Source organism: Neopsephotus bourkii, unplaced genomic scaffold (genome assembly GCF_033783945.1).
Source record: "Neopsephotus bourkii isolate Nb327-2 ecotype Australia unplaced genomic scaffold, CSIRO-AGI_Nbou_v1 NB_1634, whole genome shotgun sequence".
Lineage (NCBI taxonomy): Eukaryota > Metazoa > Chordata > Aves > Psittaciformes > Psittacidae > Neopsephotus > Neopsephotus bourkii.
The window spans coordinates 910682-924516 of record NW_026902109.1 but is presented as its reverse complement, the minus strand read 5'-3'; the positions used below and the strand labels follow the sequence as shown (position 1 = coordinate 924516).

Genomic DNA, 13835 nt, shown 5'->3' with positions numbered 1-13835 from the left:
TGCTATCTGGCTGGCATTTCAGCTGAGCTGTGGTTTCAGAAAACCATCGATGTTAACTTGGGATGGTTTCTGACTGTAACTGCCATTTCAGAGCTCAGGATGAGGCAAGTAGGCTCTGGTTGTTTTGTCCTTAGATACATTCCTTATGTTTATATACTTGGACTCCTCTGCCTCCTCTTTACCCTTTCACTCTGGGTTGAGAGATCCTTATGGAGTTTCTCACTGTTATCAAAGCATTTGACTACCCAGAAGAGCTCAGTGTCATCCACAAGCCTGGATATTTCACTGCTTTCTTTCCTCCCTAGTCATCAATGGGACTGGCTTTATGCCACAGCTTCAAGGAACCCATTCAGCCCTTCCCTCTAGCTGCCTGACACAGCAGCAGTTTGCAGAGACAGATGGCACACCCTGGCTAGGAGTTTTGCAGTCTCACAACTAAATTCATTCAGGACTTTCAGGTGATGACATTCAATCACTTGTTTAATCACATCTGTCCAGCGTAACTCAAACTGACCTTGTTCCTCTGACCAGTCTCTGTTGCAAGGCACACATGTAAAGTCTCCAGTACTTTCTGGAGGAGGGGGTAATGGATAATGCAGTTACTATTTTGTCTGGCACTACCTTATTACCCCCAAGTGCCCTTTTACACCTTTATCCCTGAGTGGTCCCACTGATTCCCAGGCTGCTTTTCTGATTTGAGGAATGCAAGTGTTTACTATCAGTTTTATCATGCTTTCCAAGGTGGTCTGCAAATTGTTTCAGCCCTCCCCATATTTTGCTAGCACCTGGCCTGCCCCACTTGGTTATGCTGTTCTACTTCACACTATTAAATGCTGACCTTTCCTTATAGAATTTCCTTAGCCTCCTTGTTAAAACAGACAGGGGCTTCTTGGAAAACTTTTGTCAAGTATCAGGACAGGCTTTACCTGAGATGACAGTAAATTTTGAGTGGCTTCCAGTTTGCTTTTAGGCCTGCTTGTACCCTTCAGACCCAAAGGTCCCTTTTGGCCAAGCACCAAGCTGCACTACTTGCTGCTCCTTGAGCCTCTTGGCTTGAAGAGATGACCACCAACCTTATGATGCCTGTTCACAGATCGCACCTCCAAGCTGTTGAGGCAATCATTGATGAGAACAAAGGGTAGACTTATACACATACCTGCGTTCTCTGACATAAACCCATCTTCCATCACATGGCTTTCATATAATCTTGAAAAGAGTAGATGAGGTTATAAAAGCTGGCAAACTCTGAACTTGTTTAGCATCTATCAGACACTTGCTTGACTTATAATATGAAGTGCCTTAGGCTAATAAATACAGACACAGGTGCTTGTCCCCACCTTTTCCCTGAATTTCCTTGTCTGTGAACTGTATGTATTTAGATAGGCTATATATATTGTCTAAGACTGAACTGTAGTGTGTCAGGACTGCAAACCTGTTGTGAAGTTGGAAAGCACCTGCTTGACACCTGGTCAAAGTGATAGACCAGAACCTTAAAGTTCAGTAGAAAAAAAATAGCTCCTAGAAAGATGTCATGCTAAAAGAAAATGAGAAAGATCAAATAAAATGTAGACTCAAAATACTCTCTCTGTTAAGGCCCACCTGTATCAACCTATTTTGTTCTAGCAGTGCCATAAGTGAATTTTCACTTTGGAAACACAGCTGCCATAGTTTTGTTCAACAATTGTACAGCTTTGGGCATCAGCTTCACCTCTGAACACTGCTGGGAATTATATAGATTGAATGAACGCAGATGCCTCACCCCAAATATTTACAGCTAAGCAGACAGATTCGCGAAACTGAACATACTAAACAGAGCTGATGTGCAGTAACAAAAGCAGTTATAATTTCTCTGATTGGTTTCATTTGTGCCTGGAGACTGCCCACCCCTATCCAACCTTTAACCTAACTAAGGAATTCAATGAAGTAGAGCCAATGGGTATAGTGTGACTGGGAGCAGCCCCAGCCCAGGGATGTTGGGCTCCTCTGTGGAGATGGGCTGAGGCCAGGTACAGGCAAGTCATGGTTAGGATGCAGAGAAACGGGTCCATGGCTAGAGTGGCAGGTTGACCCTGGCCAGCAACCAAACATCACCCTATCTTTCACTCAGTACCCTTCCCCAGGAAAGAAAACGGAAGGAGAAAAGACTCATGGATTGAGATAATGAGTGTTTAACAAGCAAAGCAACAGCTGCGAAGGCAAGCAAAGCAAGAAGAATTCATTCATTTTCTCCCATCAGAAGGTGGATTTTCAGACACTTGCTGGGAAGCAAGCCCTCAGCATGTGCAGTGGTTGCTTGAGAAGACAAATGTAATAACTGAATGTGTCCCACTTCCTTTCTTCTTCTTTCCATGAGCTTTTACTGCTTACTACAATATCATATGGTATAGGATACCCTTTTGATCAGCTTGGGTCAGCTGTCCAAGTTGTGTCTTCTTCCATGCTCTTGCCTGCACCCAGCCTACTGACTTTGGAGAGCCTTGACACTGTTAAAGCCCTACTCAACAGTAGCCAAAAAACTGTTGTGTTACCAGTTACCATCACTGTTTCAACTACAAACACAAAGCAGGACTACATGGGGGCTGCTATGAAGAAAATTAACATTATAACTACATCGCATTCAGAGCCAGTACAATCTCTACTCCTTACCCCATACCACTGCATGCTTAGGCTCCACATCAGCTATATGTCTAAGTATCCTCTAATACTTACAGGGGATGTCATATACCCAATCAGTGCTGTTTCTTGGCCTTGGAGTCTATGAGGGTATCTTAGAAATTAGTCTCATCATCTGACTTAATTCTTTCTGAGGTACTGTATCACCAGAGAACTTGCCTTTTGAGGTCCAGAATGATGTTATGGGCACTGGTGTAGTTTTCATGTTTCCAGCCACCAGGTTGTCACTTCCACCACGGTGAGCATGTAGTAGTTGTCCTGGCAGGACTCTGATATCCCAGCCACCACTTTCTATTCCAGGGAGACTTTGCTCACCTGGATCACGTTACTGTGGCACATTTTGCATTCATGTAACAACCTCAGTGGACAGGTCCATCACTTCATCATGAACACATCTGTATGTTTTGTCTCTCTTAAGATGTCCTAGTGATTCGTGGCCCCACAGAGCTACCAATAACTCACCCTTACTTTACTAGTCTAGGAACACCTGAGCTACTTCGGTTCCGGTAGGTTGGCCTCACTGATCATTGTTTTGATGTTCTTTGGTAGCACATTTTTTCGGGTATTTTTTTTTTGCATACAGCCATGTACATGACATGTCTTTACAGTAATGTTTTCTAACTGAGCAATGATGTCTTGCCCCAGTCCAGCAGCTCATATGGGTTACCACAGCATTACCAGCTTGTCTGTTTGAAAACCTCACAAGACATTTTTCACCATTCGTGAGTGAATGCAGAGTTAAAGTACTGGTCACTTTTGTCGTTCAGCAGTCTTGAGGCTTGAGGATGGTTTTTTACTTCTGAAAACTGACTTAACTCACCGCCTTCTTTGGCAGCTTCTTTGGCTTGTTGTGGGGACTCCATGCAGCAATTTTTCACTTCTGATGATTTCTTATAATGTGACAGGATCTATTAGTAAGCAGAGCACAGTGCTTTTCACCTACTGGTAACTCATTGTATAGTGGAGCCTTTTGGGCACAAACCACCTCCTCAGGTAATGTTCTGAAATCCCTGCCTTCCTTCATGCCAGTTCATGACCTCTTCCAGGATTCCTGGGCAGTTGGGGTTCCCCATTTGAACCCACTGTGTGATCAGCACTACTCACTCCATGTAGCTTTGGCTGCATGGTGTGCAGAGGGGACCATGAACATCCAGTGCACCACAAGCAATCACGGTGCAAAGAGCTGTGCTTCTATTCCAACAACTTCTGAAATGGCTCAACTCCTCCTCATACACTGCTAATATCTTTTTTTCAGTTGGGGTGTAGTGTGCTTCAGCTCCCAGCTCTCAAAGCAAATTGGAAACATCAGTTCCTAACTTGGAGCGTGCCCTTCAGTGACTACTGCATAGATAATTAATGATCTGTGGGACTACCACACAAAATCAATTACAAGTTTCTCATCCATACTGTGGCCCATTTCTGGGGGCCTCAGCCCAGCAGGCACTGACATCTGATCATTTGCTACCGCTATCTTACCCTTGGCCTGTACAGTTCACAACTGTAGTTTTAGTATACTAAAGGGTTAAACAGCATTAGGGCTGTTGAGTCACTAAGTCTCTGACTGAACAAAGCACTTAAGTAAGCATGCACTTAGCTAGTTTGGTTATTCTGAAAAATCCTTACTTACCCAAACAATCACATAGCAAAGGAAATAAGCCAGAATTCACAGGACAAAACCTTCTCTTAACCATTTGCAGGAATAGTCCTAATTTATTTCACTTAAGCTTTTTCTGGTGTGATTCTGTACTCTTTCACAAGTCCCTCAACTTGGCAGCAATTAAAATCACTCTTCAACAAAGATGGGTCTCTCACTCTTCATTTTCTAAAATAAGTGTATGGCATGAGGTGGTTTTTTAATGGTTTGAAAGCCCAAAACCAACTCCTTGTGCTATTGGCCAATCATATGTAAAGTCATGTGACCTGACACTTTTGACCCATTTTTGTGTCCTGAAACTTTTTAATGTGACAACAGGTATCAAATACATGTTGAGAACATGCTGTAAGTTGAGGAGAATCAATGAAGTGTTCTAGACCCTTCTCTGTTTTTAAACGATAAAGTCTTGCACTAAGGCAATGATACTGAATTTGTTTAGGGTAGGGGTAAGTAAAAGTAACCAGTTGTTTTTACAAGGTATTCTGTTGTACTGTTAATACTGTAAAAGACCCTATAAAAACATCTGAGCAAAAATAAGGTGGTGTGTATTTTCATGATCTGATTCCCTTTTATTTATTAATTGCATTTTAAATTCAGGTCTTCAGGTGTGCTTCTGAAGTTGTTCCAGTATCAGAGAGGAGACTCCAGATGCAGGGTGACAGAGAATAGATCACAGACTGATTGGGATGACAGCTCTGTGCCAAGGACGGCTGACAGCAGTTTAAGTTAAGCAGCAGATCTTGGGTACCAGCAAATAATGGGAGCTGTATTTTTCTGTATCCCAGGGCCTCATGTTAGACAAATTCTCTGCCTCTTTAATTTCTGTTTGTCTCTAAACATCCAAGCAGTATGGACTTAACTTTATATGTAAATTGCAAGCCAAATTCAGATCTGGAAGAAGATAATATGTTGCAATGGATTTCAGAAAAACTATTTCTAGTTTGTCTAGCTCTTAATTTCGCTCCTCTTGTTCATAACATTAATAACTTCATAAAGCAGGCTAATTAGTTCAGAGGCTAAACAATTTGCAGAGAAACCAATAGTTTCTTCAAAATGAGAATAGCTCTCCAGGACATGATGTGGTCAACTGACTATGCAGAGGTTTCATGACTTCAGAAAAAAATCGGTGATGGGTAGTGAACCCCACAGCACATTTTTATTCTCCTGGCAGCTTTTGCCTTTGTGAACTGCTGGAGTTATCTTACAGGACTTTCCTGTCCTGCTCTTGGGATTCTTATCAGTTATTGATTGTGTAGTGCACATTAAACGAGTTGTTGTTTAGCAAAAAAATTCATTCTTGGCCAGCACCATATGGGAGTGCTTCTGCAAAGTGTCCCACTTTCTGCATTTCTCCTTTACCTTTGACAGCGGAAAGGTATTTGAGTTACATACACAGAGACTAGCCCCTGTACCTTGGAGACCTTGAAACAAGAAAATAATGCTACATATTAGAAATTCCACCCCAACAACCATTCACAACTTAACCCTTTGTACCTAAGACTTCTAAAGTCAAGGAAACACTGACCATTTATGCTGTTTGATAGATTTTTGTCTAAGACAGTTTCTTGATATAAAGCAAAGAAAGAAACTGAGGGGTTTGATAGGAATGTCAGGTGTATTAAATATATCTTTTTAATCTTTATTTCAACAAAGTTCTGTAAGTCCTGTTAGCATTTTGCAACATAAAAAGGTAAGAACAATATTAAAGGTGAAACTAAATCCAGAGTTTTATGCCCATGAGACCACATTTAGGCCAGAGTCCCCTTCAATTTCATTAGAAAAAGAAGCAAGTTACAACAGTGTAGGTTAAGATGTCATGAGCCAGCACCAAAACCTTAACCCTGCTCCTGCCTTCAAACCATCTGCTCCAGGCTCATCCTACCTCCCACTTTCTGTCATAGTTCACAACCCTAGACATTTGGCCATAGCCCTAAAGCTGACAAAATATCCTGAGCCTCTTCTGGCTTACCCCAACAGTGAAGTACTCCAGTGTGTGCTGGGGAGGCTAAAGGCATACTATAGCATGGCAAGGCATCACTGAAGTCTGGGAGATACCTGGGCATTAACCCTCTGTCTCAGTCTGTAGGCATTTTAAAAGTGGCGTGCTATTTGATATTTAGGATATAAAAAATGTGTCCTCTCAGTTCCTCAGAGCACCCCAGTTTGCTATGCTTAGCAGATAAGGAACATGTCCTGTCTCTAGAACTGCACCAAGGCTGCAGAACTGGCAATGAAAAATACTGCCCAGGATTCCTGCTTAAAGGGTAAATTTTCAGCATATGTTAAGTAAGTTTGTGGGTTTGGGATTTTCATTTCATTGTAGCCAATTGAGGAGGAAGTATCAACAATTATGTTCCTTTTAAATATAGCCATAATTATGTGTACTTTAATGTCCTTTTCAGAATCAGTTTAGTAACTGGGGACTTCATGAGTATGAAACAGTCTCCCAGTCTTTGTTCAATAAACTTTTACAAGACGCCTTTTTTTGTTTCTTATGATTTCCAGGTGCTCATGTGGAAATTTTCATAAATGCTTTTGTTTTACTATTGTAAGCAAAATAAATGTGTGTATAACAATGCAAAGTAACCTGCAGATATTTTTGGAGCTTCTGCATTCGGTAGTCCCATGCATCTCCGGATGTCACTTATCAAAGCCAGATGTTCTTTATATATCACTGTGTTTTGTATCAATGTCTATTTAAAGTTAAACTGAGAGCAACCAAAGCCAAAGGAGCATGCTTTGATTTAAATAAATCAAAGCATATCACAGTCATAGTAATTAATAATCCAAGACTGGAGCAAACATGACGAGTAGGAGAAATCCATTCAGACAGGATTGGTTTTGTTTCTTGCTGCTTTTCTAAAGCTTATTAGAAGCAGCAAGTCTTTGATTAAGCTAGATCTACTTCCACAAAAATCCCTCAGCAACAGTAGATATTGAGAGGCTCAGTCCTGACAGCCTGAGCAAACAGCCCATATAAATCATGGCTGGGGTTTTGATTATAATGGTCCGTTATTTATGACAGGTCATAGAAAGCAATTCTTCACTTGAATAATTCTCAGCATTAAACGGAAAAGCTCCTGCTAATGATACAGGATGAGGTCTTGAGCTGTAATTATGTTACTTGCATCATGTATCAGGCAGCTATATTAATGAACCACCACTCAAGCAATTATAGCTGCAGGAAAGGGAGCTGTAGATTATAAAACAAACTTCAAATTGTACTGGGACAGCAAAATCAATGTCTGGTTTTATTCCTGTTAAAGTTAGTATATAGTTAGTATTCTGTGTGCGTTCAACCAGAGGGCATCTTCTTTGCATCTTCTCCAGCATACATTTACCACAGTACCAAGTCTGATCTGCCTGAACTATGCCATCTGAAGAGGTATCACTGCAAGAGACAAAAGTTCAGAAACATACTTAGGAAATGACAAAAGAATGTTCTGTTGGGAGGGCCCATCTTCAACACAGGTGTAAGGGAATCACTGGAGAAGAAAGTTACTGGTGGAAAATAGCAGAAGATTCAGCTTTATCTTTGGAGTAGGTGAGAAAGTCCCACCAAAACTTTCCTCTCTTTCTACTGAGAAATTTTGCTGTAATAGTGAAAGATATACTGCACATTTTTAAGGAGAGAACACATTTTCTTATTGCAAAGCTAATGAATATTTGTTCTATTGTCCTGGTTTAAACCCAGTCAGCCACACAGTTTCTACTACCCCCCCCTTCTTGCTCCTGGAGGGATGGGGAGGAGAACTGAAAGAATGTAACTCCCACAGGCTGAGATACGAACAGTCCAGTAACTAAGGTATAACACAAATCACTACTGCTGCCACCAATGATAATAATGATAAGAGAAAATAACAAGGGAAGAGAATATAATACCACCCGCCAAAAAGAGCCTGACCCCAAAAGAGAGCCTATGCCCTTCTGGGTAACTGCCTCCAGTTTATATACTGGGCATGATGTGCTGTGGTATTGAATACCTCTTTGGCTAGTTTGGGTCAGGTGTCCTGTCTCTGCTTCCTCCCGGCCTCTCCTCCTCCCTGGCAGAGCATGAGACTCACGAAGTCTTATGGACAATCTAAACATTTGAGTAGTAACTAAAAACATCATTGTTATCAGCTCTATTCCCAGGCCGAAAGTCAAAACACAGACCTGCACCAGCTGCCAAGAAGGAGAAAAAAATGACTGCTACTGCTGAACCCAGGACATCTATTAAATTCTAGAGTGACTATTCCATTTTCCTGTACATGTAATTATTTTGAAACTATTTATATATATATTTTTAGATACTTGTAAACATTCACCAGTGATTTGAAAGATCAGTACAATGACACCACTGACATTTTATCAGTATACTTGAAGACTGGCTTTAGGAAAAACCTCACATCCACAGGACAAAATCCTGCCCTCTGCTGCATGCAGAAAAGGGCTCAATGGGATGAAAGCACGCAGGTAGTAATGTGGAGGCATTAAGCAATAAGCTTGTCACTTTTTCTACAGGCAGTAGGCTGATCATGTTTTCTACAGTATGTTATTCCTTTGCCTTTCTCTGCTTCATTAGCTGTAAACCAATCCACTCATTCTGAACACTGCAAAACAAACATTATGTTTTCAGAGAGGATGGCTCAATCAGAAACATTCATAAAATTTAGGATGGTATAATATTAGTGAAAGCATCAGTATAAACCTAAGGAAAAATAATTGTGGTCAAAACTCTTTTTCCATCCAAAATGTATTTTTTTAGATTATCCAAACAATTATGCAAATTGAAAAGGCCAAAAAAATGGGAAGTTTTGCCCACATTTTCAGATCTTTTTCAATGCTTCACCTTTTGTTCAAAAAGGACTTCTCTACCTGATGCCAGCTCCAGTCTTGACTGGCAAGCATTTTTTTTCCACCCCCATTCTCCTTTAACAGCAGCTCTTTGCTCATTTGCAGATCCAAAGCCAAAACCATTGGAAACAAGAGTCATTAGGTAAAGTGTTGGTAAAGTTTAGGTTTAAACTTGTTATATCCATACCCACTAAAGCAGAAATTAAAACTACTAAAGAAAGTATAACTGCACTTAGTTTAACTAATTACTCAAATGGCAAATTTGATGCATCTATTTGTTTTCCCCTTACCACTTAGATGGCAGTGCCTCTCTCTATTAGAGATTTCAGTCATTCAGGGACTGCCATGATGTTATATCTCTCAACACAGCATGTACCATCATGTGGTGTGGATGGGTGCATGTGGTCTGTCTGCTCTCCAATGACTGGACAGGCACCCAAGGGAATAGGGGAACAGACAGCAGCTTCTCTCTTCTTTTAATCAGATGCTCAGAGGTCTGGTACTTATTATCTTCTGAAGAAAGGGCACAGGTTTTTGCAAGCGACTTGAGCTCATATCAGCACTGAGATCACAGTGCATGATGTAAATGGTCAGTTCAGAAAGACAAATTGTCTTGAAAAAGAAAACGGATGCAATGCTCTGACCCTCTGGCTTAATTACCTTCTGCTCCCAGTTGACAGGCTGGAGTTTAGCAGGCAAAACATGAAGCAAGGCAAATGAAGATGCTTCATGTGAGAGTATGACGTAGCCCCATCTAAGGCACGAGATGATATATTGCTTGCTGAGCTGACTGAGAAAACAACGGCGCCTAAATAAAGCTGTGAATCATCCTCCTGTCTCACACCACTTCCACTGCAGTAGCTTCCCTTCTGAAAAAAAAATGTGGCAAATCCTTTGATTGCAAATATTGCGAATAAACATGTCAGTCCTGGCAACTCTTTGGACAGACGGTAGGTAAGTGGGTACATGTCCCCCTAGTCTCACTAGGGAGGCTGCTCCCTTGCAGTGGTGCTGGATGGGACCATATCCACTACTTAATGAAAGTGAAAAAATATATTCATCCTTGTTCTGGTTTTGATGCATTCCAGAACGTGAAATGACTGATAATTTTCTGAGCAGAAAAAAAAAGCATGTGACATTTAGCTTGATTAATGGCTAATGATGGATACGAGTGCTGCTGGTAGTGTGACTAGGGCTAGGTTTGACTCTTTTCCTTCAGGGCTTGCGGTGTAGGCTCTTAAAGCAGGAGAAATAGCTGAAGGAAAAAACTATGAAGTTAATTGAGCCAGCCCTGACTGTATCAGGAAACCTGACGCACTTTATTTTTTTGGTGGATGCACTGAGTAAAAAAAATATATCCCTAAAGGCTTAACGTGCATACTTGTTTTCTCTGTTTTTCTCCAGAAGGTGCAACTTCCCAGTACTTGAGCACATAATCATTTAATTTAGTTGGGGGATAAAACAGGATAGTGGAGATACCCCTAGCTGCAATCTACTCAGTCTTACCTAGTCTACTGAAATCAAAATGTGGTTCAGTTTATGTTTCACTTAAATTCTGAAAAATGGGGCAAGGGGGAAGTAAAAGAAACCCTAGAGAACAGGTGAAAAACATGCACTTTATAAAGTGTGTGGGGGAACTATATAGACATAAGTCAATAAATAGAGTGCCTGTTTGTGCTGGTGTGTAGTTTGAGAGGTGTTCTGCACTCCCTGAGGTAGAAAAAAATGTAATTGTTTTTCTGTAAACTGTGTACCTTGGACAAAAACAATGTGATTTGGAATGGCAGTGACATACACTTTTCTACCCTAAATTAGCAAGCAAAGTCTGTGAACATGAAACAGACTTTGCCAAATTCACAAAGCCCTAAATACTGCAGAGTTTGACCATCTCTAAATTGAGCTCCAGAACCATGTAAAGGGGCTCCTTCCATGATGCAGTGTAAGCCCAAGATCTGGAGATGGTATTAGAAATATTAATACTTACTGAATATATGACAGAGATAACTAGCGGAAACTTGGTAGCTCCATCAGCTATGAGGTTTCAAAAAAAATCTAGAAGAAATGCTTTTTGACCATTGGCCTGTTGACAGAGATTTGGCTGAATTTTCAGACTCTGAAAGCATGAACATCCTAGAAGCCCCTTAGGAACAGAGTTAAGTTTAGTACTATAAACCAGCTAGTATAGGCTTAAGGAAATCACAGCCTTAGCGGTACAACTCTAAAATCCAGCAAGCCATGAACCAAGCTGATAAGTAATTAAAAATGTTGCAGAGACTTATAACTATAAACTTACTGCCTCCTGTCTGATGATGATACCCTCATACTTGGTGAAATCGTACTTTCAACCCTGGGAGCCTCACAGCTTGTTGCACAGGGTGCTCTTTCTCTGCTCAGACAACTGCATGCTTTTGTAATCACAACTGCAAGCTAAATGTGGTGTACCCTCTTTACAGACATTTTGCCCATAGGCTTTCTTGCTTTAACATGGGACTGTGATGTATTTTTTTATGTACTATGAATTCATTAGTGGAAGTCAGCAAAGACTTTATTTCTCCCTTTATTTCACTGAAGGAATATCAAAAAGGACTGGATGAAACTGTTACACACTGATTCCCCTATAGGTCTTATAGCCCTACATGATTAGAAGGAGCTGAATCCAACGGTTTGGAAGAAATGAGAGAATGCTTTTGTTGTTTGAAAACATGTTGACTGCCACGGTGAAGTCAAGCTCAGAACTCGCTATTTAAACATGCTTTTTTTAATGTCTTCACAAAGTCACTACACATATATTGGAGCTTTTGGCAGTGAAGAGCTGCAGGTAGAAGAGGTCTGAGAGTTTGACAGCAGCTAATCTGTGGTCTTAATTTAAAACATGATCAAAGATACAATTTAGAATAAACAAAATTGCTTCAGCAAAGCCATGAAGTACAAGGAATGGTGCCTCAAAGAGGTGCAAGGCCTGAGCCGGTCTTTCAATAGTTTCTTAAACCATTGACCATGCATATAAATGTAATTTTACCAAAAAGCTGTTTGATTTCAAATTCTTTCAAAAGCATGATAGTCCATGGTTGCTTAAAAGTTTGTTCCAAAGTTACATTAAGAAAATGTATAATTAAGTAACAGTTTAATCATGATAGGTAGTGGAAAATAAGCAAATGAGCATAAGGAAAATAAGGAAAATGAGCAAAAAAGCCATCATCACATGTTTTGTCCCCTCTCACAAATTGTCTGATTTTCAAACTGTTACTTGCAGATGTTACTTGTTGTTCCCATTCAAGACATTTGACTGCTAAGATGGAAAATCCCAGCATTTGAAACCCCAGGCATGTTTATTCTTATGCCAATAATGCAAAATGGCATATTGGATGCAAGTAGGAAGAAGAGTCTCCAAAGGTGTAGGACTGTATAAATGATGCCATCGTACTGAAGGACAAGGACCACTTTGAGGACTTTTCTTATATCACTCCAGCTTTCTCCTTCTGAGTGCAGAGTGCAAAAAGCCACAAATTGATGGAACTTGCCAGCTTAGGGAGTAAATTGGCAGAATGAAAGACATTTGTTGAATGCTGCCTCTGTGGTAGAGGGAAAACAAGTGTGATAGAACAGTCAATGTGAATGATCACAGGAGAAATTTAATATATGTGACTCCATGGTTTTGGCAAGTTATTTATTGCAGCAGTGAAATAGATAACCCACAGTTACAGTCTCAAGTCTTATCAACTTCTTTTATCACCAGTAATAAAGGCAAAGCAGTGGCCCAAGTTGAGTTTATTTTATTTTATTTTTTTTTGTGTCGCTATTCCCAGGAGAAAAAAAGAAGCACGCTGCTTTTGGGAATTAAATAGGGGTATCACACCTAGAGCAAGGGAATGAATTATTTTTTTCAAGTTGTTTACTGCAATTTTGACATACACATACCCTGTAGAAATCTTGAGTAGGAAAGCAAAATGGTGTTGTGGTTTAAACCCAGCCACACAGCTCATTCACTCACTCACTTCCCCCCCTTCCTCCCTCTTTCTTTCCTTCCCCCCCCCCCCCCCCCGAGGGATGGGGGGAGAATTGAAAGAATGTAGCTCCCACAGGTTGAGATAAGAGCAGTCCAGTAACTAGGGTATAACACAAATCACTGCTGCTACCATCAATAATAATAATGATAAGAGAAAATAACAAGGGAAGAGAATACGATACCACCCACCAAAATGAGCCCGATCCCAAAAGAGAGCCCATGCCCTTCTAGGTAACTCCCAGTTACCTCCCCAGGCATGACGTGCTGTGGTATGGAGTACCTCTTTGGCTAGCTTGGGTCAGGTGTCCTGTCTCTGCTTCCTCCCGGCCTCTCCTCCTCCCTGGCAGAGCATGAGACTCACAAAGTCCTTGGTCAGAGTAAACATGACTTAGCAACAACTGAAAACATCAGTGTTATCAGCGCTATTCCCAGGATGAAAGTCAAAACACAACACTGCATCAGCTACTAAGAAGGAGAAAAAATCGACTGCTACTGCTAAACCCAGGACAAATGGGAAGTATATCAGAAAATTTATCAGATGCCTTTGTGTGAAAGTTGGAGAATGGACTGATTTTCCATCTACAGCTGGATTTCCAGGGGTTTGGGATACATGATTATGTTAGAAATGTTTCAGTGATAAGTTGTTAGGAGAATGAAATTCTCCTT

At 40.8% G+C, this 13835-nt stretch overlaps 1 long non-coding RNA gene across 1 annotated transcript in view; it reads left to right on the top strand.

Moving 5' to 3' along the window:
* Window positions 1–12815, top strand: part of LOC133223271 (uncharacterized) — a 49842-nt gene extending 37027 nt beyond the window's left edge. Inside the window, exons 2-4 of the long non-coding RNA XR_009728513.1 lie at window positions 9648–9752; window positions 9837–10117; window positions 12417–12815. This is a non-coding gene — a long non-coding RNA (uncharacterized LOC133223271). The remainder of the gene's footprint in view (window positions 1–9647; window positions 9753–9836; window positions 10118–12416) is intronic.
* The last annotated feature ends 1020 nt before the right edge of the window (window positions 12816–13835 follow it).